The sequence below is a fragment of the Poecile atricapillus genome, chromosome 1, assembly GCF_030490865.1.
Source record: "Poecile atricapillus isolate bPoeAtr1 chromosome 1, bPoeAtr1.hap1, whole genome shotgun sequence".
In the NCBI taxonomy this organism is placed as follows: domain Eukaryota; kingdom Metazoa; phylum Chordata; class Aves; order Passeriformes; family Paridae; genus Poecile; species Poecile atricapillus.
In genome coordinates, this window is record NC_081249.1 from 3,332,647 (window position 1) to 3,356,483 (window position 23,837).

Here is a 23,837-nt window from a genome sequence, read left to right on the forward strand (position 1 = left end):
GTGGTGATTTATGTTATTAATTTAAAGGCTGTACAAAAGAACTCGAAACAATTGATTCTTCAATTACAGAGATTATTTTTGTGTGTTCAGCTCTTAAGAAAATGTTCAGCTGCTACAGGTGAAGGTTTATTGGAGAGATTTTCTTCCTAAGGTTAATTTTCTTATTGAGTGGGGTGCCTTTCTTCCTACACTTTAAAAAAAAATTATTTATTTAAAGTTATTTGACCATTTTTAAATTGGAAGACCTTCAGATTAAAATTAATCTCATGCATTAAAGTACCTTATGGAAATGATACACATAAATTCATGGTCTAATCACTGTGTTATTTCAGGCTTCAATCACAAGGAGATTCCCTGGGCAAGACATGGCAAGAGAGAGCCTCCTTCCCCAGATATTTAGAATATCCAAGGAAGGAAATGCAGAGGATACAACAAGGTTGACAAACCCCTTTATGCAGTGGGTAAATCAGGCTGCATAAAACAGATCATTAGGGATGGGACTTCACTGGGGGATGGTTTTTGAGGAGAACTGCTGACCAACGATATCAAAGCAGCAGACTGAAAGTGAAGGAAACTTGTGGTTTCTTTATGACTCGGAGATGAATTCTTTCATCAGATTAACCACTTCTGAGAGCATCCGGCGTGTCTGACACACTCAGGGGACAGCCAGGGCCTATTCTAAGGCACTGCATGCATGGGCTGACTCAGGAGAACATCCTTATTCAGGAAGGACGTTTAATTTTAGATTTCACTCTAAGCAGATGCTCAAATGCCATTATATTTGGTGAATTTAAAGCTTATCCTCAAAGTCAAGCACGTGCTTTTGCTACTTCCTGAGTCCAAGATCGGTAGGTAAATGCAGGTAGAAATACATGGAACTGCAGGAATCAGTGGAAGAAATAAAAATCTCAGATGGGGAGGTAATGAAATATTAATTATTATACAGAAAGTTCCCAGAAAATGAGGAGCAGGACTAGCAGAAAAGTGGTCTCCCACCCAAGTTCCTGGGGAAACAGCAAGTCTCCAGGTCCAGCCCTGGGAGAATTACAGCTGGGGGAACAGATAAAAGAAAAATCCATCTCTTTTTCATAAGAGCCAGGCTTATAAATTACACGTCTTTTGGTTTGTTTTTTTTTTTTTCTGGGAAATGCTCAAATTCAATGCAGGCTTGGACATGGAATCAAAGGATCATTAAGGCTGGGAAAAAAATCTACAAGATCAAGTCCAACCTTTGATTGAACACCAGCTTGTCAGTTGAACCAGAGCACTGAGACCTGCAAAACTCTGAACTTCAAGTAATCAAGTGCATGTATTCAGAAGAAAAACTCCAGTGTTAGAGCTGGAAATTCAGACAAACATTCAGGTAAGTAGACAAATTCATCAAAAATTGGATAAGGAAACAGGAAATAGTCATTAGGGAATCAGTAATTAGAGAATAGCCTTAAGATGAAGGAGAGAAGGGCTGGATGGGATCTTGGGCAGGAATTGTTCCCTGGCAGGGTGGGCAGGGGCTGGGATGGAATTGCCAGAGCAGCTGGGGCTGCCCCTGGATCCCTGGCAGTGCCCAAGGCCAGGCTGGACATTGGGAGCAGCTGGGACAGTGGGAGGTGTCCCTGCCATGGCTGGGGTGGCTCTGGATAGGATTTAAGGTCCCTTCCCACCCAGCCCATTCTGGCATTCTGTGATTTATGGTGTATCCAACATCCATAAGCCAAATAAAACCCAAAAAACCACCACCCAAAAAAAAAAACCAGAAGTATGTTCCCTAAAAGGGTCACTTCAATTTTTATTTTGCTCTCAAAGACAACTTGGGCTGCAGAGAACCAATACCCACCCCTGACAGTGTGAGAAGAAATACTAAGAGGCCCCTCCAAGCTCTGCCAGGGCTGTCTGTGCGTTGTCCCAACCCAAGTGAAAATGAAACCACACAGGTGAGCACAAAAGTGAAGTTTATCCTCCACCAGCTCCACACAGCAGCTGTTATTGAGCCTCTCTTTTGGTGAAATTTCTGATGGCTTTGTAATAATCTAATAACAGGCAACCCAGTATTCTACAAGGTGTTGGTCTCCTTGTGAGACTCAAGTTTCATGAACATCAACCACTGGGGAAGGATGTTCCACGCTGTTCTCAGCTTCGGTGGCTTCCCAGAGTTTCCCTTCATGGAATAATCACGAAGTACAGAGATATTTGCCAGGATAAGTTGATGCTATTTTTTATCAAGTGAAATTAATTCAGAAGAGAATTAAGAAATGATCACACTTTTCTTCTCCAAACAAGAAGGAAAATGTCTCCAGTCTGCCAAGAGATCCAATTAGCTGAGGGAAACCAGTTTTGCCAGGTTTTGGAGAAACACAACAAGATTCTCTGGCAAAAAATGGAAACTGGTGTTCAGCAAATTAGTCAGGGAAATAATCATGGAAATTACTAAAATTTATCTTAAAGGATTTGCTGGTGGGAGAGACTATTTCTGTGCTGGCACAAGGATACAAACATTTGTGAAAAACTTAGGGCAAAGTTAATGGAAGAGAGCTCAGAGTAAATGTTTTGAAGAAAACACTGTTGGAGGAGGCAGCTTTTTGTATTACAAACTCCATTTTATTCAACCTCCAGGAAAGGTCATTGATTTAATCAAAAGCTCTTTTTTTTTTTCCTTTGGTCAGACTCCCAAATGCACATACCATCAAGATCTGGTGCACAGAAATAATTTGAAGCAAATCTTCTAGAAAAGGTTTTGAAGATGCCTGCCAGTAGAACATTGTGCCTCACAGCTATAATATCAGAAAAAAGCCATTCAATTTAAATTAATATATTTGGCCAGACAGCTATATTAAAATTCTTGTTGTTTTTTCAGTTATAATGGTAGCCTGTGGTATGACTAGCCCTCCTCAAAAATCTGTGTAGTTATTGCCTTTCTCTTGCCTAGGGTGCATCACATGTTTTTGATTTGGACGATCTGCATTGCGCTACCTCATTAAAACAAACATTTATGCAAAACAAAGGCCGTGTATCACAGGGCAGGGCTCGGGAGCCAGCTTTGAAGGCTGCAGCCTTCCAAGAGCATCTCTCAAAGCCGAGCTTCCGCCGGCCCGGCTCCCCTTGTGTTGAACATTTGTGGATGATGTCAGCCACGCGCGGTGCCCCCCGAGCCCCCGCCAACGGGGAGGCTTCAAAAGCGATGCTGGGAGCAGCTGTGGAGCAGGGAAGTGTTTGCTGGAGGAATGGTCAGGGGTTCCTGCTGTCCCCTCTTGGAGCAGCAGCCTTGCCCTGAGGAGCTGGAGGTGCTGGACAGCTCCGCTTCTCCAGGGCCACCGCCCCGGGACAACCCTGCCCTTCTCCCAAAGGCCTCCCACCCCTGCAGGTGGGAAAAACCCAGGGAAAAAAAGCACCTGTGCAGGGAATCAGGAGGATGTGCTCTGTAGGAATGGTGTTTCCTGGGTTGTTTGCATCAACTGCTTTCAGCTGAGGTTATTTTTGTCCTTAAAAATGTCCAGTTCCCTTCCACTGGAGGAGGAAACTCCCTCATTTCAAAAAAAAAAGGACTCCCTCACTTCAAGAAAAGGGGGCACTGAGGTGCTGGAACGTGTCCAGAGAAGGGAATGGAGCTGAGGAAGTGGCTGGAACACAAATCTGATGAGGAGAGGAGCTGGGAAAGGGGCTCAGCCTGGAGCAAAGGAGGCTCAGGGGGCCCTTGTGGCTCTGCACAAGTCCCTGGCAGGAGGGGACAGCCGGGGGGGTCGGGCTCTGCTGCCGTGTCCCAAGGGAAAGGAGGAGAAGAAATGGCCTCAAATGGCACCAGGGGAGGCTCAGGTTGGAGATTGGGAAAGAAAATTTCCCTGGAAGAGCGGTCAGGCCTTGGGATGAGCTGCCCAGGGAGGTTTGGAGTGGCTGGAATTGTCCCAGAGGAGTCTGGATGTGGCCCTTGGGGACAGGGTTTGGGGTGATGCTGCTGGGGCTGGGGTGGCACTGGATGATCCTGGAGGGCTCTTCCCACCTCAGTGATTCTGGAATTCTCCAAAAGGACCTTCAGATTAACAGTTTAAATGCAGACATTACAGATGTCTGAAGGCAGGTGAAATGAAACCTAACAGAAAAACCTTAAGAGATATGAATCTGTGTATACATTTTTTTTAAAAAAAGCAAACAAACAAACAAACAAAAAACCTCAAAAATCAATCCAACGAACAAAAAACCTCAAGTGCCAAGGGTAACGTGTTTCATCCAAATCTCCCAAACCATTTATATGTCAAACTGCATCACTACTAATTTAACAAAGTTTACACATGCTGGATTTTGGAAGGTCATGAAGATGTTAGGGAAACTTGGTGATTATTGTGGTTTTATATAATGTATTCCTCACATTAATGCTTTATCATTATATGTCAAAATATAGGAATCAATGCATGCAAATATTTGCATACTTAAAAAAATATTTAGTTTGGCATTTCTGACACTTCACAAGCTCATTTTTAATCACTTATCTTCAAGAGTCTATAAACACTGCTAGTAAAAATTCAGGAGAATTTTCTACAAACTCCCTTACAATGTAGCACAATTAGTGACTGGATTTATAACTCTATACAGAAAAGGAATTACCAGCCTGTGTGCCACCTCAACTTTCCAAACTATGGCCAATCCATCTATTCTACAGTTATAACAAAGCAAATATTTTTAGTTGTTGATGTGGCACATTTTGAAGTGACTGACGTGAAATTATGGCAAGGCTGGGATGCTTTGGAGGCTGAGGATACAAGTGACTTTTCACTGAGTATTTATTTGTTTTGTGGGAGTTCTGCACAGAATGATTCCAGTGGAAAATGAGCCCTGCTGGATTTGTTTCTGGCCCATAGCTTGGACAATTTCAATCATCTATTAACAAAATCTACTACAGGAAATGCAGGGAGCTCACCAGTCCTAGAGTTTGAGTAAAGGTTTTTAAATCAACTTAGTGAATTCAGGCTGGGGCTTGCTCAAGCTATGAATGGATTGATGCAATGTGTGAATTACTTCAAAATAATATCTGTGCAAATATCTGTACATATCTATACAAATATGCAGAAGATAACTCCATGTTCATGGATAACTATGGAAGCAAAAAAACCCCAGTATTTAGAACTTAAACAGTTTTTTAAAATATACTGAAACACTTGGCCTTAAGAGCTCTACTCATCAGTTTATATTGTCATCTCTCTCTGGATGATTCTATGATATTTTTTATTTTTTTAATAGACTAATTATGCATAGAAGTGAGTATTTAATTTCCTTTTACAAAGCTAGCAGCTTGACTTTTAAAAATACGTGCTATTATCTTGCATTGAAGCTTGCCAAAATAAAAGAGCAAGGAGTGATACAGTTCATCACCAATAGAAGTATACACAGAGAGCAAAAAAAAAGAGGGTGAGGGTTAAATCCTGTCTCTGTTAAAGCCAAGGGAGTTTTATCACTGTCTTCCTCAGAGCCTGCACTTCATCCCAGCTACTCATAACACTTTTCATATTTGATAGGGGACAATTTAAAGTGATAAATAGCAGCCAAATTGCACGTGTGTGTGAGGAGGGGAAGATTTCAAAACAACCTCAGTGTCGAAACTGAACTACTTCTGTCAGCTTGGAGATTTTTTTTGTCTACCAGGCTAAAGCTGAGTTTAAGCAGGGGAAATATTTCTGCTTATGCTGGTTATCTGAAAGCTCCAGGCTGGTCAGACTGGCTCTTTTTGGAGTCACCTATTTGGATGTGAAGTTCAGGCTTGCCCAGATTTCAAAAGTGGCCACCAACCTTCACTCAGAACATGAAGTTATTTCTATAAATGTGACTATATATCAGTTTAAGATCTAGTTTCAGGCAGAAAAAAGAGGTCTTACACAGCTCTAAAAAAAAAAAAAAAATATGCTTTTTCTTCATTTCCTGTTGGTAAACCTTTATTGCAAAGTCCTGAACCAGAAGCCACATTCCCAACGTCTGTAGCTCTGTCCATCTGGAACATGCTGCAAAATTTCACCTTTGAGACCTGGTACCCATTGATGCTGAACCAACCATCATCATTCATCATCATCATCATCATCATGGTGGGAAGAGGCTTTCAGCATCCACTTCCAGCTTTCAAGGTAATTCTCCTACATTACTTCAATTTTATTCCATTCAGAGAGCAGAACTCTTCGAAGCAGGGAAGTTTAATATCTTGCATTGCTTTCCTGACAGTGGGTTCATTAATATCTGCCTTTGAAATAGCAACTTTATATTCTCAGTCTCTTTAAAGGATTTATTTAGGAAAAAAAACCCAAAACAAAATCAAAACTTTAAAGATATTTCTTAGAGAGTTTTGCTCTCAAATATAAATATACAGATTGGATAAGAAAACGTGTTTATGCTTTGGAGTAATGCAGCCAACAGACTATTTGAGGATGGATTTCTACTGACTTGCTACCTGAAAAATCAAAGTCATTAAAATGCAGGCTGACAGCAAAGAAAATTATGTAATTACAGATTCCTTCCTTTCTTTAAAGCACCTCTCCCTTCAAAAAATGTTTCCCCTGCTCCGTCAAGTGAAATATTTCAGGAAACTCCCTCATAGCTTATCTCTGGAAGAGGGAAGAATATGATGTGTGGGTTCTGCCCACATGTGTGAAGCTGATCCTTGTCTCCCACATCCAAGGCAATTTTTAGCCAAAATTGTTTGCTGGCCCAGAGGGAATAATGGTTTCAAGTTAAAGCCACATGCAGAGCAAGTCAGAGAGAAGAGATGCTACCCCCTGTCAAGCTTCTCAGATGTCTGGCTCTAAAAATACTTTTCTCGTGTCTGCCATGCCAAAAACAGTAATATTAACAGTGCTGCTATTACAGCCAGCACTTCCAAAACTGCCTCCTCATTAAAGTCTCTCATCCAAAACAATTTAAATGCTCTATATCTAAACCACATGAAAGTCTGTAACAGTGGGGACAGGCGTTATCTGAGCCTCACCCAGCCTGGTTTGCTCATCAGGAACTAGTAAAGCATCTGAAATCACGGGCCCACTGTCCAGTTTCCTGGAAAAATGCTGTCAGCCACACACTCTCTCTTACACAGCTCCACCCAGGCTCTCACAGACCTCATTTTTATCGTATTTTTTCAGAAAAGCCCAGCTGACGCTGTGGGAAGTCCTGCAGTACCAGATCCCAGTGTTCCCATTAAACCTGTCTTGGAGAGCCTCTAGTTAAGGCATGTGCTTATAAGATCAGGAGAATTTGCACCCTTTAAAGACAAAACTTATCATTTTGGAGCTTCTGGTTCATTTCTTCAGTTTGAGATCTCCCTCTGCTGTGAAGGGCAATGGATGCCAGGCCTGACCCTACAGCTCTGACTCAAACATCCCACGGATTTTAAGAGGGGCATGAGAAGAGAAATTCCTTTCACAAACTTTCATAAAGGAAAATTATTAACTTGATTTATCTTAAGTGATGTCAGGAAGCTTCGATCTCTAGCACTGGGCATCCAACAGAGTGTCAAGAAGATGCACCAGGATCTTCTTAGTGGTGCCAAGCAATGGGACAAGAGGAACGGGCAGGGGCTGAGCCCAGCAATTCCCCCTGCACAGGAGGCACAACTTGTGCCCTGGGCAGTGCCCAGCCCTGAGCAGAGAGCAGAGAGGGGCTGGAGTCTCCTCCTGGGGATATTGCAGAGCCCTCTGGACACAGCCCTGTGCCCGCTGCTCTGGGATGGCCCTGCTGGAGCAGGGAGCTGGCACCAGTGACCCACCGTGGGCCTTTCCAACCTCCCTTGTCCAGTGATTTTGTATTGTTTACCTCAGAAATTTTTGTTTTTAACTTCTGATGATAAATTCATCCTCCTAAAGGATGCATTAAGCATGAAAATACTTCTATCTCCTTTGCTGGCCAGGTGCCATTTTCCCATTGCACAGCAGGTGACTGAAGCACAGGGGGACCTGAGGATGGAAGAGGCACCAGGCAGAGATGTGTGTCTGTCTGAGGAACAACAGCTGAGGAGAGGAGAGAGGCTGAGGGTGCTTGGTCTGTCCAGCTGGAGCAGAGCACACTGAGGTCAGAGCTCCTGGGATCTGCAGCTCCTCCCAAGGGACAGCTCTGATCTCTGCTCTGGGACAGGGACAGCACCCAGGGCATGGCTGGAGCTGGGCCAGGGCAGCTCAGGCTGGAGATCAGGGCAAGGCTCTTCCCCCAGAGGTGCTGGCACTGCCCAGGCTCCCCAGGGAATGGGCACAGCCCCGAGGCTGCCAGAGCTCCAGGAGCATCCAGGGATGCCCAGGCTGGGCTTGTTGGGGGGTCTGGGCAGGGTCAGGGTGGGACTGGGTCATCCTGTGGGTCCCTTCCAGCTCAGGACATTCTTCATTTCAAATGGAACAGAGACCACATGGGCTGTTACCTCCACCTGATGTTGGCTATAAAGATAAGCCAAAAACAAAGTTGTTTTATCTTCCCCTCATCCTGAAGTGGGACGGGTGGGGAGCCTGCCTGGGCTGCACTTTATTCACACCTTGTTTATTCACACGGAGGGCCTGGCCTCCTGTGACCAACGTCATCACAATTACCAACAATTTGCAGAGTGGTCCCAGTTTTTCAGAAGTGCTGCAGACTTTTCCAGAGGCTGCAGGGACATGGCAACCATTTCCTCTGAGTGGTTGCCACATCTTCCCCCAGCACTGGCTCCACTTCAGCGATGACTGAAGGGACTCCTATAAAAATTGTCTGAAAAGCACTCAGGGATTGCTTCAGACTAAAAGCTGCAGTTCTTCACCATATGGTGCAAATGGCCAGGAATAAAGTATCTCCTTGTCAGGAAAAGCTAAAATCTTCCAGAGGCACAGGGATCCTAGCTAGGAATGATACCATCAGCCTTGGCTGGAGGGTTGTGCACTTGGACATATTCTAAAGGACATTTTCTGCCACAGAAGAAAGATAAAGATAAAATTATTTAATTTTTAAGGAGATCCAAGCAGGCACAAAGTGTTAAAGCAAAACAGTTCACTGAGCTCCTAAAGAGACAGGATTAAATGTATTTTTAAAATCATATGTAATTCTACAAGTACTGGTGAAAATTAGCATACAGAAGGGAATTATAAAACTTTAAAAAAATCACAGTCCCATAGGAGACTTTTGCCCTCCTATCTCACACAGAAAACATTAAAAAAAAAGCAGTAATTTGTAAATCCAAATTGCTGTCCCTTTACCTCTGACACGTTTAACTGGGTGCTAAAACTACCCAAGACAGCCATTTGAAACATATTTCATAGAACTTTTATTCCATCCATGGTTATAAAGTTGGCATGCAGATTTCATTTTAAGTTTAGAGGAACTCTTCAAGGTTGTGAATGTACCTTTCACAAGAATCCAGAAGAATTCAGCATTCACAAGAATCAGAAGAATTCAAAACTACAGAATCAAGAAGCAGCAATGTATGCAAATCCTTTAGAGAGATTATCTTTACTTTAGCTGCCCAAAAATTCAACATCTAAATTAAAATTGTTGCCTGGGCTCCTTTGAAATCTATTTAAAAATGGGATTAAATCCCCTCAGGATATGCCAATATTTCCATGAGCTCTGAAGTCAGGTTAAGTTCTCAAAGTTACGGGAGTTGGATCTTGATCCTAAAGACATGAAGTTTTTTCTCAGTGGTGCCCAGTGACAGGATGAGGAGCACTGGCCATGAACTAAAATTCAAGAAGTTCCCCCTCAGCATGAGGAAGATTTTCTTTCCATGGAGGGGGCAGAGCACTGCAGTAGATGCTCAGGGATGGTGTGGAGTCTCCCTCTGGAGACATTCCAAACCCACCTGGGCACCTTCCTGTGCCACCTGCTCCAGGTGACCCTGCCCTGGCAGGGGGTTGGAGTGGCCGATCTCCAGAGATCCCTTCCAACCTCAAGTAATTTGGGATTCTGTGACAGTCATGGCATGGAATTCAGAGCAGGGTTTCACAGGCCTCATCTGCAGGACATCAGGAAGCAGAAATAATCGGAGATGGGAAGGCAGAAAACACATCCTACAAAGCACATGGCCTTGGGCAGCCAGTGCAGCTCCTGACCCGAGGGAACTCAGGGCACACTGGGAGCTCACTGACAGAAGTCAGAAATCAACTTGGCTCCCTCTGCTCCAGCTGATACTGATGGAAACTCTGAATGAAGCATGTGGCCACTGCTTGATGCAGCTCCCCAAGTGCTGATGTATCTGAGAGCTGAGGAAGCTGTGAAGAGAAACTGGGTCATCCAAATCACCAGTTTCAATCCGGTTCAGCACACAGGTGCTTATTTAGCTGTGGGTTTAGGCCAGGCCCCAGAAAATGAGACGTTGTGCATACCTGGGGTCACACCCATGTCTTGGCAGTCTCCTCTGGAAAGGAAAAGGCTCCCTCGAGGGACAGAGACCAAACTATTCCTTCTGCAGGCAATGTCTGAGGCTGTGCCTGAAGGCACTGATGTGATGGAACTGATGTTCTCATGGATTCCTCCTGTTCCACACTGTTCTCCCAGGCAAAAGGGCTCCCAGTTCACAAGCAAATGCAGGCATGGAACCTGAGTAGAAATTTCACTGCCTGATACAATTTGCAGAGGCCACAGCTAACCCCGAGGCTCCCTCTAAGCATTTTTCCAAGGACACCACTTGATGGTATGGCCAGAGCCCTTAATTGTCACAGTCACTGAAGAAGTGACATTCCCTTGGCAGGGAGAGACTTAGAAAATGGATTTCCTATTCTTCTGTGTTTCATTTTTATATTTTATTTCTTTCTTTCTGGAATCTGCTCAGCCTGGAGAGGAGCCCCAGCTGAGAGAGGCCTCAGCCCTGGGTGTCCCTGGCTGTCCCTGGGTGTCCCTGAGTGCCCCTGTCTGTCCCTGGATGTCCCTGGGTGTCCCTGGCTGTCCCTGGGTGCCCCTGGCTGTCCCTGTCCATCCCTTGCTGTCCCTGTCCATCCCTGGCTGCCCTGGCTGTCCCTGTCCATCCCTGGCTGTCCCTGTCCATCCCTGGCTGCCCTGGCTGTCCCTGTCCATCCCTGGCTGTCCCTGTCCATCCCTGTCCATCCCTGTCCATCCCTGTCCATCCCTGTCCATCCCAGGCTGTCCCTGTCCATCCCTGGCTGTCCCTGTCCATCCCTGGATGTCCCAGGCTGTCCCTGTCCATCCCTGTCCATCCCTGGATGTCCCTGTCCATCCCTGTCCATCCCTGTCCGTCCCTGTCCATCCCTGGCTGTCCCTGTCCATCCCTGGATGTCCCTGTCCATCCCTGTCCATCCCTGGCTGTCCCAGGCTGTCCCTGTCCATCCCTGTCCATCCCTGTCCATCTCTGGCTGTCCCTGGCTGTCCCTGTCCATCCCTGTCCATCCCTGTCCATCCCTGTCCATCCCTGGCTGTCCCTGTCCATCCCTGTCCATCCCTGTCCATCCCTGTCTGTCCCTGTCCATCCCTGTCCGTCCCTGTCCATCCCTGGCTGTCCCTGTCCATCCCTGTCCATCCCTGTCCATCCCTGTCCATCCCTGTCCATCCCTGTCCATCCCTGTCCATCCCTGGCTGTCCCTGGGTGCAGGAGGGGCAGAGCAGGCCCAGGCTCTGCTCCAGGCCCAGCAATGGCACCAGAGCCACGGGCAGGGGCTGAGCCCAGCAATTCCCCCTGCACAGGAGGCACAACTTGTGCCCTGGGCAGTGCCCAGCCCTGAGCAGAGAGCAGAGAGGGGCTGGAGTCTCCTCCTGGGGATATTGCAGAGCCCTCTGGACACAGCCCTGTGCCCACTGCTCTGGGATGGCCCTGCTGGAGCAGGGAGCTGGCACCAGTGACCCACTGTGGTCCCTTTAGCCTTTCTGTGATTCTGTATGATTCTAATGCAAATCAAACCCCAAGCATTTTTGCACCATCTGAGCAGCTCCAAAAGATGATTATGGTATTAATTACCATCCCTGCCATTTGTCAGGCACTGCACCACATGGATCACTGCCTGGCCCAGACAGAATACAAGTGTATCACAAGCTTAGGACTTTGTGCAGAAAAACTTTTAAGAAGGTTATCAAAGAGAAATGGTTGTCACAGGACGCAGGTTCATATTTCACTATAAATTAGAACCTGATAAGCAAAGAGCCAAAGACCAGTTTTCAGCATGGGAGAAGATTAATTCAGTGCCTCAAAAATGCTTTTCAGTGTTATTTAATTGCCATGATAATTATTCAATGGCCCATATTTTATTTTTTTTTTACATTATTTTCTCAGATGGATTTGTCAGAGCACAGCGCTTTCTGCTTGGCTTGATCAAACATTCTGTATTTCCTTCAGTTTGTCCTGAATAACCTAAAAAATACATGACCATGGATATAATCTCCAATCTGATTGGGGTCTCGCTTTCTGTTTTCCAGCTCATTACCAAATGGATTAAACAATGCTGGATTTAGGATGTGATTTGAGACACCCTGCTACTGATCTTGAGCGCCAGCCTGAAAAATTCGTCTTGACTATTTTTTTCATGGTTTTTCCCTTGTTATTTTTTCTTCTTTCTTTCCTATCCATTTTTAATGGCTGACCAAATGTCATGTTTTCCTTTGACAAGAAAGCTTCTTGAGCTGATTTTTTTAAAAAATAAACCCGTTCTTTCAAATCTGATTTTTTTTTTTTTTTTGGTGTAACCTAAAAAATGTGCTACAACAAAGACTTCCAATTTTCCTTTGGAAAATACATCCCACTTCATATGGTTGATGGAGGAGGTGTATTTATAACTTTGCCATTGTTTATTATTGCACTGGTTAGGTGTTATTTTTGCCCTGCAGTAAAGCTTGGAGGTGCTTCCCAGCTCTGCTCTCATGTTTGTTTTTAGAAGTAAGTACAAAGACTGTCACTCTTAAGTTCCCCACTTCCCCTGAGTCCATACATTCGTGTTGTGAGCAGCTCAGGCACTTCATTCTTCAGGCTTTTCAAAACTCCTGGATTAATACCATTAGGTCTGGGTAACTTGTTGCTATTTAATTTATCAGTTTGTTCCAGCACCTCGTCTGTTGATCCTGGCAACAGAAGCAAAATGCTTTAAGGGCGCCTCTAGAGCAGATATCTAAAGAAAGTCACACACAACATCCCTAAAAAAAAATCCTCCCTCCAGCAGCCAGAATTGGAGATTAGAGCCTGGTTCATGGATGTGAGCCACCTCAAACCAAATGGGGGATCCAAATAACTCGGGTCCTTCTGCTGCCGAATGTGTGGTACCACGTCAAGGCTCTTTATAATTAGCACAATCCATAACAGATTTGTTTTTCCTCCCAAGTAGTAAACATTCTCATGCTTTATTCAGCTGAGGTGGCTGCTGCTCTGCTCCCAGCTGTGTGTGTGTGCAGGCACACGTATCCCAGAGACTGAGCACAGCCTGCTACAGCTGAGAGACAAACCTGAGCCACAGTGCAGAATCATGGAATGGCAGAATCACTCATGCTGGGAAAGACCTCCAAAATCATCAAGCCCAACCTGTCACTGATCCCCATCTTGGCAAACAGAGCACTGGGTGCCACGTCCAGGTGTTCCTTGGGTCTCCATCACCTCCCTGGGCAGCTCCTGCCAAGGCCTGAGCTCCCTTTCCATGGGCAAATTCCTGCTGCTGTCCACCCTGAGCCTCCCCTGGCCCAGCCTGAGGCCTGAGCTCTCCTCCTGTCCCTGTTCCCTGGCAGCAGAGCCCGACCCCCCCGGCTGTCCCCTCCTGCCAGGGACTTGTGCAGGGCCACAAGGGCCCCCTGAGCCTCCTTTGCTCCAGGCTGAGCCCCTTTCCCAGCTCCCTCAGCCCCTCCTGGGGCTCCAGACCCTTCCCAGCTCCGTTCCCTGCCCTGGACACGCTCCAGCCCCTCCAGGGCTCTCCTGCACCAGCCACAACTGGAGCCAGCCCTGGAGGGGCCTCTCAGAGCCAGCACAGAGGGACAATCCCTGCCCTGCTCCTGCTGGACACACAATTCCTCACCCAGCCCAGGGGCCAGTGGCCTCTTGCCCACCTGGGCACCCCTGGACTCGTGTCCAGCCCCTGGCACCAGCACCCCCAGGTCCAAACCCTGTTCCAAAAGAACTCTTGGTGACACAATCACCATCACTAAGGGGGTATCATCCCAAAAGCACCTACGCTCATTAACTGAACCCCAAAGAGTGGGCTCAGCGGCGCCAGCCACATCTGCCACTTCCTTGCCCTAAAACTGTGGCACTAAGAACAAACTGAGGAACTGGCCAGGCCTGGACACCTCTGTTTACACAAAGCAGCCTGGAGACAGATGAGCCAGGGAGGGAGCTGACCTGGCAGCAGCCCCTCAGCCTTCTCCCCCCATCCCAGCATTATTAGGGCTGCAATGGGATCCATGTGTGACCGCCCCACATGTGCACAGCGCTTCCTGCGCTCCCAGCCCTGCCCAGGCTGGGTTGAAATGACAGCATTTTATTTATAAATCTGCTGCCAGAGGCCTGCAAAGGCTGGGCTAATTCTGGACACCTGCAAGGTTCGTTCAGGGATCAGCCAGTTGGGAAAAGAAGCAGGAAAAATACCAGGAAGAGAGAAGAGCAGTGCCAGCCCCAAAGACAGGAGTGCTGGGAGCAAGGAGAGCTGCTCCCTACAGTTGTTTTGGAGTATGTTTTTTGAGACCAGACAAAAACCCCATTAAATTTGGGGTTTGGTTGAGCTGTACACATCCCATGGTGGTGGGGCTGCAGGTCACACTGCCCAGGCACGTCTCAGTGACCAACTCCCAGACTCCACAAGAACTCTGGGATTTGGTTCTTTTCTGCCTTGAGCACATTAAACCAAGCACAGCCAAAAACAAAGGTGGGGGAGGATCAAATCTGTGCTACAGCAAACCATCAGAAATGGTTTCTCCAAAGCCTGCCTGGTGGATTTAATACTACTGGTTTTTGGAGGCTATCTATCATTTTCATTTGTCATGAATATAAATCCAAAAATCCCTTGATCCCAGGAAGGCGCTGAGGAGACTCAGGCAAGATTTCAGAAGGGATGTGCTCCTTAACTTGGAAAGTTGGCAGACGATTTAATTTTGTGAGCAAATTTGACAGTGCCGTAGGAATTTTCCAAAATCAAAGAGCCCTTTCATAGGCTTCCCTACCCAATACTCAATCCAGTGTCTAAGAATAACATTCAGCCCTCATTAATTAATGATATCAGTCCGAATAATGTCAGATTGCCTCAGAGGCCTTGCCGGGAGGGATGAATCACACCCCGCCGGCTCCAAGGCTCTCGCTCTGAGAGACTCCAGTGTGTGATGACGGAAAGCTCAGCCTGGAAAGCTCTCACCCACGGAGCCCCAGCAGCCCTCACCCCATCTGAGGCGTGTGGAGCACACTTGGAGATGCCACCTGGAGGTATCAGGAAGGAAAATATTATTTTCACCCCGGTTAATTGGTGCTGCACCTCCCCACGTACTTTGTGTGGCGGATGCAAGAAAGGACTGCAGAGGTCCACTCATGTTTGGGATTCCCAGCAGAGTCAAGATCGTGTCCAACAGCAAAATACCACTAAGAAATCTCTATCTGTGATTCTGGCTTTTACCAAAACTACAAACTGGGATTTCTCACAAGCCCTACTTAGCTGATCCTATTCCAACTCAGGAAAAGTCACACCAGCTGCCTCTGTAAATGCACGATTTTACTGAAGCCATGATTATGTATGAAAACACCCAGACTGCTTCCAGAATGCTCTGTCCTAATACTGACATAAAATTGCCTCATTTCTATTTGCAACATGATTGCAAATCCACGATTGGAGTTTTCATGCATCCACACTCCTGCACCAGCTGAAAGAAGAGACTCCCTATCAGCCATGAACGTGAAATTTGGTAATATTTGTGTATCACCATCTTTTCACATCAGTGTTGCATTCCTCATGAAAGATCTCCAGGCAAGAACAACCACATTGTTTAATGCATTCACATAAATATTTATCCACGGAGGTTCTCCCTTTCCCCTCACAATGGCCACGGCTGGCCAGGCACGAACCTCGTCCCCATGGAACACCCCAGTGCTGCCACGAGGACCAGCCCAGGGCTGAGCCTGGCTCAACCTAAACACGACAGGAAGGCACATGTGGCCCTGGTTGTGGGACCCCATCACAGAGGTGAAGTGTCAGGCAGACAAAGCTGGGACTTCTCTTTTTTTTTTTGTGCAGTGTTTGTTTATCTGCCGCACACGTCGTGCCCGGTAACGCGAAGCCGCCGGTTTCGGATTACAAATATACCATAAATGCCATAAGTGATTTATTTTTCTGCCGCGCCTGGGAAAGCAAATTTGGCATTTCTAAATAAAAAAAATCTTAACTTGACGCTGATGTATTCTGATTGCCACTGCAAATATAGATGTTTTTGTTATGCACAAGCACCGTTTTGATGTGATGGCCAAAGCTCTCTGAGGGTTTGATTCAGAGAGATGGAGCTTTGAGAAAGATCCATCAAATTTCGGGACCCCCGCCACAAACAATTTTCAGTTCACTAGGACTGGTCTGAGAACAACTTTAATGTGCTTTTTACTCTGAGGCATGTTGGTTCTAAAAGCCACTGACAAGTTTCACACACAAACATTTGTGTTTGGAGGAGGTGCTGCCAAGCAAGGCTGTAAAAACCATTAAATCTAGAATTCGTTATTTCACTAAAGCATTCTGAAAAATCACACCGAGAGACTGCATTTTGAAAAACCTGGAGATGTTAATTTCACCCCTAAAATGTGATTTCTTTGAAAATCCCTTTTTAACTCCGTAGTCCCTGCCATAGGATCCACCCCAACATCTGGAGAGCAGAATCCAGGCTGACAGACTAACGCACATGTGGAGCAGTGTGTCTGCTCCTTTGCTGCTTCTCAGGACAGACACATTGTCTCCCTCTCCTTCTGCCTGTCCCCTCCTTTTCTTTTCCTTCTTTTTTTTTTCCCCCCCTCCCCTTCCTTTAATAAGACTCCACATGTCTTGCAGCTCTCTGCTGCGAATGTGACCAGGATGTGATATTGCCTTGCACCAACACACAACGTCTGGCTTAGGTGATACCAAGTTACTGCCCTGGCTTTGAATGCCTGCAAGGTTATTAACCAGCACATCTGGCTCTCTCCCTAGGAGGGTGAGTTCTGCAGTGCCCCAGGAATTTCTTTCATACACCACTTTTATTAGCTTTTCAAAAGAATACGGATTACCACTGGAAGGGAAGACTTAGGTCGTTTGCAAACATATTGGTCGCCAACCTGCTTGCCATGCTTGAAAAGCAACAATAACCAAAACTCGTTATTTGATTTTCAGAAGTAATCTTCCTTCGTTTTAGCACGCTCTTACTGCTCTTGGTCTGTGTTAATGAAAAGAATGGCGGGTGATTTGTGATAAATAGAACTTTTTTTAAAATGACAATACAGAAAGCTAAAAGGATAGCTTAGTTTGGAAATACAGCCCCCAAAACATTTATTTCTAATCCTATTTTTCCTGCAGACCTCACTCCATGATCACAGAAAGGGAAGAGAAATGTGTTTCAGGCTTAATCAAAAGAGCAACGCACACGTGTAGCTCCAGAGAGCAAATTTATCTCCTTTGCCCACACATGGAAGTTGCACAGGACATGAAGTTAAAATGCACAAGTGATATTACTGTAATTTCCCATCTGGACATCCCTATTTCAGTAATGCCAGAGAGGCCCTTTCTGGTTTCATTTATGTCACTTCCGAAGCAGTTTAAGACAAATGGGAAAACTATGGAAAAAAAACCCATCCATGTGGGGTTGTTAGAGAGGGAGCTCCCCAGGGCTTTCCTTCTACCTGCCCAGCAAAGTTCAACATTCTTGGCCAAAGCTCTCCTGAAAAAACCTCGGGAAACAGCTGCCCAGCTCCCTGCCTGCCTCCCATCCCACCTGGAACTCCACCTTGCCAGGAAGAACCTCCACCACCTGCCACTGCTGAGCACACCTCAAGCACAATACTCTCCATGCAGAACTGAGCAAGCCCAGAAAAAGAATTAAGCAACCCTAAAAAAACCCAACAATTTTGCTGGACTTGCTAATTAATCTCCTTTTGAAGCCACGTGAGGCCAGATTTTCGGAAGCTGTCGGCGCTCAGCAGCTCCCATTGTTCCAAGCAGGAGTTGTTTGGCACTCCCAGCTTTTGAAGGGCTGGCTCCTTCAGGTAGGTGTTTAAATGGGAGCTCTGCTCTCCACTAACCTTTTGCAGTTGCTTTTGGCCAGGCTGATCCTCCAGAAATATCCCATTGCAAAGAGCAGTGCGAGCACTCACAGAAAAGTCTATTTTAAAACTAAGCATAAATAGCCCATACTCCTCCAGCCAGGGAAAAAAAAAAAACCAACATTCTGTGATTTCCCCAACCAAGGGAGACAGCCAGGCAAAAAGTTCACAAACTCCAGTAAATTCATACAATGAAAACAAAACAAAGATTCCTAATTATGCAAATGAAAACAGTGAATGTTTTCAAGAATGTCACAACCTTACGTGGGGATTTCTGCCAAACAGAGCAAGAATTTAAATCCATCAGATAAAATCCTGATTTCTTTAGATTAATATTCAAACAAAAGGGATGCCTGGTTGAAACTCTAACCATGAATTCGAGTATCAGATAAATTACAGCCAACAGAACATAAAGATCTTCTCACCTCCTCAGGTGTGAATCTTCTGAAAAGCCCACCTTGGCAGCCTTAAACTTGGCATTATTCAGTCAGCTCCAGCCTTCAAAAGAACCACGACTCATTTGGTCCACTAAGGCTCATGGAAATCCTTACAGGGTTTTTTGTTGCGCCTGCCTATAAATTGCATTGTCTTCTTAAGGCTTCCTGTCCTGCAAACAGAGGCACCAGCACAGAGATTCAACTGAGATTGTTTTCCCCCTCTTCTGCTGCTTTTATTTAACACCAAAAAAAAAAAAAAAAAAAAAAAAGCAGGGGGGAGAGAGAGAACTGGTAGAAGTTCCTTACAGGAGTTGGAAGAGGACATCTGCAGGCAATTTAACATGAGGGTTTGTTTCTGTGTCAGCTGGCAACCCCTGGATAACTCTGTCATGTAACTTATATGCTAAAACATGATGTAGGACAACTAGTGAGACTGGGTAAATATGGCAGCACATCAGTTTTATTTGATTAAGATTTATACTTTTTCGAATGGAGCAGCCCTGCCATAAACTCCAAAAACAAATACAACCCTGGAGCTGTGAGAATGTCCCACCCTGATCTTCAAACCCACCTTCTGCTGCAGCCCAGGAACAGAAAACAGGTTTTTTCCAGGTGAAGATGGGAATTTTTCCATTCCCTCCCAGTTCAGGAGTGATCCAGCTCATCCTCCTCTGCAGAACGTGGAAGGGCTCAGGCAAACACGAGGCTGAGCCCACGGTTTGTGCCTCAGTTCACTGCTCCCTGTCCATTCCAAAAGGCAGCTCAGGAACACAGACCAGGATCTGAAGGGAGCTCTGGAGATAACCCAGCTCCCCAAGTTCCCCCACCCCATGTGTTTAACTTCCTCCCAGCCAGAAGAATCTGGTCAAGTGAGGAAAGTTCATCCATCCTGGTTCCACTTCTGCTCTTGCATCAGATCTTACGTATTTACAGCCATGCATTTGAACTGAGGCCCTGATTAGATTCAATTGGTAAAATTACCTTCCTCCCCCTTCCTCCCCCTTCCTCCCCCTTCCTCTTTGTGTGTGTGCACGCTTTGGTTTAGATTATTAGTAATTTAAAAATCAATCTTGCAGTTAAATGTTTAATGGCATAATTGCTCCTGTTGCCTAAATTTGTTTAGTTTGTGCTTTATTAGCATGTAATAACTGAAAGTATATTTTCCTCTGTCTCAGTTAATAACATCTCTGCCATGGCTGACAAGCTGTGAGCCGGCTGGCTGCAGTTCTAGGACAGCTCTGGGGGAACTGGAGAGATTTTCTGAAGCTTTAACTTAGGAGTCGGTGGCTGCCCTTAACTGAATCCTCAGCTGGCCTCCACTTAGGTTTTAAACAATTTTTTTGTACATTCTGAGTTCCTTTTCAGGGCCTTTTAGTCCAAGTGTTGGGCAGGGAAGTTCTGCTGTCCCAGACCTGGACAAGCCTGCCAGCTGTGTCACAGTGAATGGCTAAAGGAACCATGGTGGATCCCTGCTGGAGCAGGGCCATCCCAGAGCAGCGGGCACAGGGCTGTGTCCAGAGGGCTCTGCAATATCCCCAGGAGGAGACTCCAGCCCCTCTCTGCTCTCTGCTCAGGGCTGGGCACTGCCCAGGGCACAAGTTGTGCCTCCTGTGCAGGGGGAATTGCTGGGCTCAGCCCCTGCCCGTGGCTCTGGTGCCATTGCTGGGCCTGGAGCAGAGCCTGGGCCTGCTCTGCCCCTCCTGCACCCAGGGACAGCCAGGGATGGACAGGGATGGACAGGGATGGACAGGGATGGACAGGGATGGACAGGGACAGCCAGGGATGGACAGGGATGGACAGGGATGGACAGGGATGGACAGGGATGGACAGGGACAGCCAGGGACACCCAGGGACAGCCAGGGACAGCCCAGAAACAGCCAGGGATGGACAGGGACACCCAGGGACAGCCAGGACTGAGAGCCCCTCTCAGCTGGGGCTCCTCTCCAGGCTGAGCAGATTCAATCTAACAAAGAGCTAAACACAAGTCCCTCTGTGCTTAGTCGAACTTCACCAAGTCCCCATGGAAAGAGTGCAAAGACATAGGTGCTTCCCAAGGAAAAGGAACCCCTTCCTAATAAAGGTCTCCCCTTTTCTTTAAGAAGGGAACCCAGATACTGCTTAAAGTAATTTAATGGTTTGGGAAGGAAGGGACCTTGAAGAGCATCCAGTTCCAACCAGCCCTGCCATGGACAGGGCAGGGACACCTTCCACTATTCCCAGAATGCTCCAAGTCCCATCCAACCTGGCCATGAAGATTTCCAAGAATTGTGCAGCCACAGCTTCTCTGGGCAGCCTGTGCCAGGATTTCTCCCACATTATTCACAGCCTGGACATGCCAAGTTTCTGGGATCTTGGAAAATCTCTCTGTGTGACTAAGTGACTGTGGATAGAAACCTGTGTCAGCCCACCCTGGAAGGCTCACAGCACACCTCAGATTCACCTCCCTCCTTCCCAGTGTAATTTGAATTTGCAATAGCAGGTTACAGTGTCCCACTGAACATTTACTGCTGTTCAAGGAGGTGATAATGACTGCCAGCAAGTTTATCTCTTTGATCCAAGGCAATCACAGATGATATGGAATACACAACACACATGCCAAACACTCTTTTAAGCCTCAGCAGCAGAACAAATGATCCCTTCCATGTCACAAAATAAAACCCCCAAAACACTGGAAGCAACAGAATCACAGGCCTGGAGATGTAGGAGAGTAGGTTTAGATGGGATATTAGGAAGAAATCTTTCCTTGGGAGGGTGGGCAGGCCCTGGCACAGCTGGGGCTGTCCCTGGATCCCTGGCAGTGCCCAAGGCCAGGCTGGACATTGGGAGCACCTGGGACAGTGGGAGGTGTCCCTGCCATGGCAGGGGATGGCACTGGATGGGATTTAAGGTCCTTTCTACCCCAAAACATTCTGGGATTTATATCTTACAGTAAAAGTCACTCATATTAGTTGAATTTAAACATGCTGTAAATCTGGAGGGCAAAATTTGGGGTTTACAGGTTATTAGGCAGCAAAAAGCTGAATTTCTGAGGAGGATGTGGTGGTGAAGGAAGCACTGTAGGGTCTCTTGGGAACAGAACTCATTGGGCACACAAACACGGGATTTTAGGGGCACAGCAGTTACCCCTTCTGCTCTTCTAGGTGAGGACAAGATACATTTTTTTGAGAAATAAACAAAATTGCCCCAGGAAAACACATATTACACAGAATCAATTTCTCTAATTAAGCATGTATGGAAATACCCAAATATTCCCTACTGACTTGAGCCAAGGAAGATTTTCCACAACAAGAATTTGAATTGTCTTGAGAAAGAATACTGGGAGTCTGAAAACATCCTACAGAACAACAGGAAAAGACTTATGGCAAATGATAAAATAGGAGGTTGGTGAAAGGTATCTAATCAAATGCCATAATTGTTTATGAGGTAATGTCTGAATTAACAATCTAAAGAAGGGGATAAAACAACACATCAGCCAAAGATACTGCACCCCAAAGTCAGCTCTGGGACACCAACAGGATTGGTGGAATAATCCAAAAGAGCCTTGAGGAGATAAGAACATGGGTAGGAAATAATGAAGTAAAAATTCATTCAAAGAGGATGGAGCTTAGAATATGTTGAAATACGAGATTTTCTAAAAAGGGAGAGAAGAGAGAGAGGAGGAAGAGCAGGAAGAGTGAGAGAGAGGAGAGATTCATTTTTGAACAGATGAAGCACATCAGCAAGTCCAAGAGAATCATTTATCCCTGTCTGGGCTTCTGGAGCAGCAGCTCCTGGAAAATGCCTTTCAGCCCTCCAAGGCATTATCAGAAGTGTAACAAAGTGATCATTTATGACCAATTTGTGACCAAACAGCCAGGACAGCTGAAAGCTGGGCTAGATGCAGAGGTGAGGGGCGAAGCTGCCTCATCCCCACCACCCAAAATGGACCCTAAGCAGAACAAATGTGCACACGCTGAGGGTGCTTGGCAACCTCCCCTCAGCTCTCCCTATAAATCTCCCTCTTCAAGAAGATGAGGAGGAGAAAAGTCAGTGTGAAATTGAGGAGTTTGAACCCATACAGAGTAGCTGAATATGAGGAAATGCTTCACAGTAACGAGTCCTGGGGAATCATCCCTCAGGAAAGGTGAAAAATGACCCATTGCTTGGCCTATTTGTGGCCAGATGAAGGCAAAACACAAACCCAGTGTATGTTAAACAGTAACCTCTGAGTTGCTCAGACCTCATCTCCACACATCTTTAGCATTTGCTCTGCAGATCTGTGTGAGGATAGCCCAGGGCAGGTGGTTTCTGTAATCAATTTTCAAGGAAGAAGGACACAGTCCTTTAGAGAGGCCCAAGGCTGCTCCAGAGCCAGACTTTCTTGCACCCCTTCCCTTCAGTGATCTCAATGAAGCCACACACAAAAATTACAGCTTTGGAAGCACAAAACAGCATTGGGCACTTGGGCTCGTGGATTTGCTGACCGCACATGCCAGGGTGGGCAGGACCTTAGGAAGAGGGGACAAATATTTTGGCAGTGGGCTTGAGAGACCTTTACAGGCTGAGATTTGGAAGCCCTCAGTCCCACTCCAGGCTCCAGAGCAGAGCAATAGGAACAGGATGAATCTTCTTTCTCAGTGTCCCCAGAGTATAACCGGTTTTGTTCCTGTTCCAGTTTGTCTTGTCTTTCTCAACTTCTCGTAGCTTCTCCCCACCCTCAGCTTCCCACCCTGGCTCTGGCTTTCAAGACCATCCATTTTATGATTTCTACCCACCACCAATGGAAATATCCAGACTTTTAACCGTCTGGCAGACTGCAGAAATGAGATTTAAACACATCTGACTCGATGTAACAAAGGGTTCGTGTAAAGCACATCTATCAGCCAGAGCTCTGAAAATGCATTTGGTACTCTTTAGTTTGCTCTTTTCTGCTTATGAAGAAGATAATTTTTGTTTAAAAATGGCCCCACTTAAGGAATTATCCATGCCATTAGTCCCTATAACAATAGAGATTAAAGTCTCTAGACCATCCCCTATCAAAACAGCATACTCTTCTTTGAACATGTCATTAACACTGTTTTCCATCTGGTTGTTGGCAGCAATCTTGGATTTGCTCCGAATTGCTGAAAGTTCATCAATTATAGCACACAGAAGCCATTATCTCTCTTTTCCTTTAGCAAGGACGTACTTGCTCAGGCAGACAGAAGAGGTAGAGTTCAAGAGCAAAGAAAAAATAAAAAGCAGCAAGAATTTACTCACTGGAACTC

General features: G+C 46.0%; 1 protein-coding gene across 3 annotated transcripts in view; it reads right to left on the minus strand.

Moving 5' to 3' along the window:
• The window catches only part of ERG (ETS transcription factor ERG), a 100,737-nt gene that overhangs the window by 71,132 nt on the left and 5,768 nt on the right, over positions 1–23,837 (minus strand). Inside the window, exon 1 of one of the 3 annotated variants that reach the window (XM_058834170.1) lies at positions 18,580–18,597. The exons of the other annotated variants lie outside the window; for them this stretch is intronic. The gene's annotated coding sequence lies outside the window, so the exon portion shown is untranslated. Of the gene's footprint in view, positions 1–18,579; positions 18,598–23,837 lie in introns of those variants that run through there. 3 annotated transcript variants of the gene reach the window in all.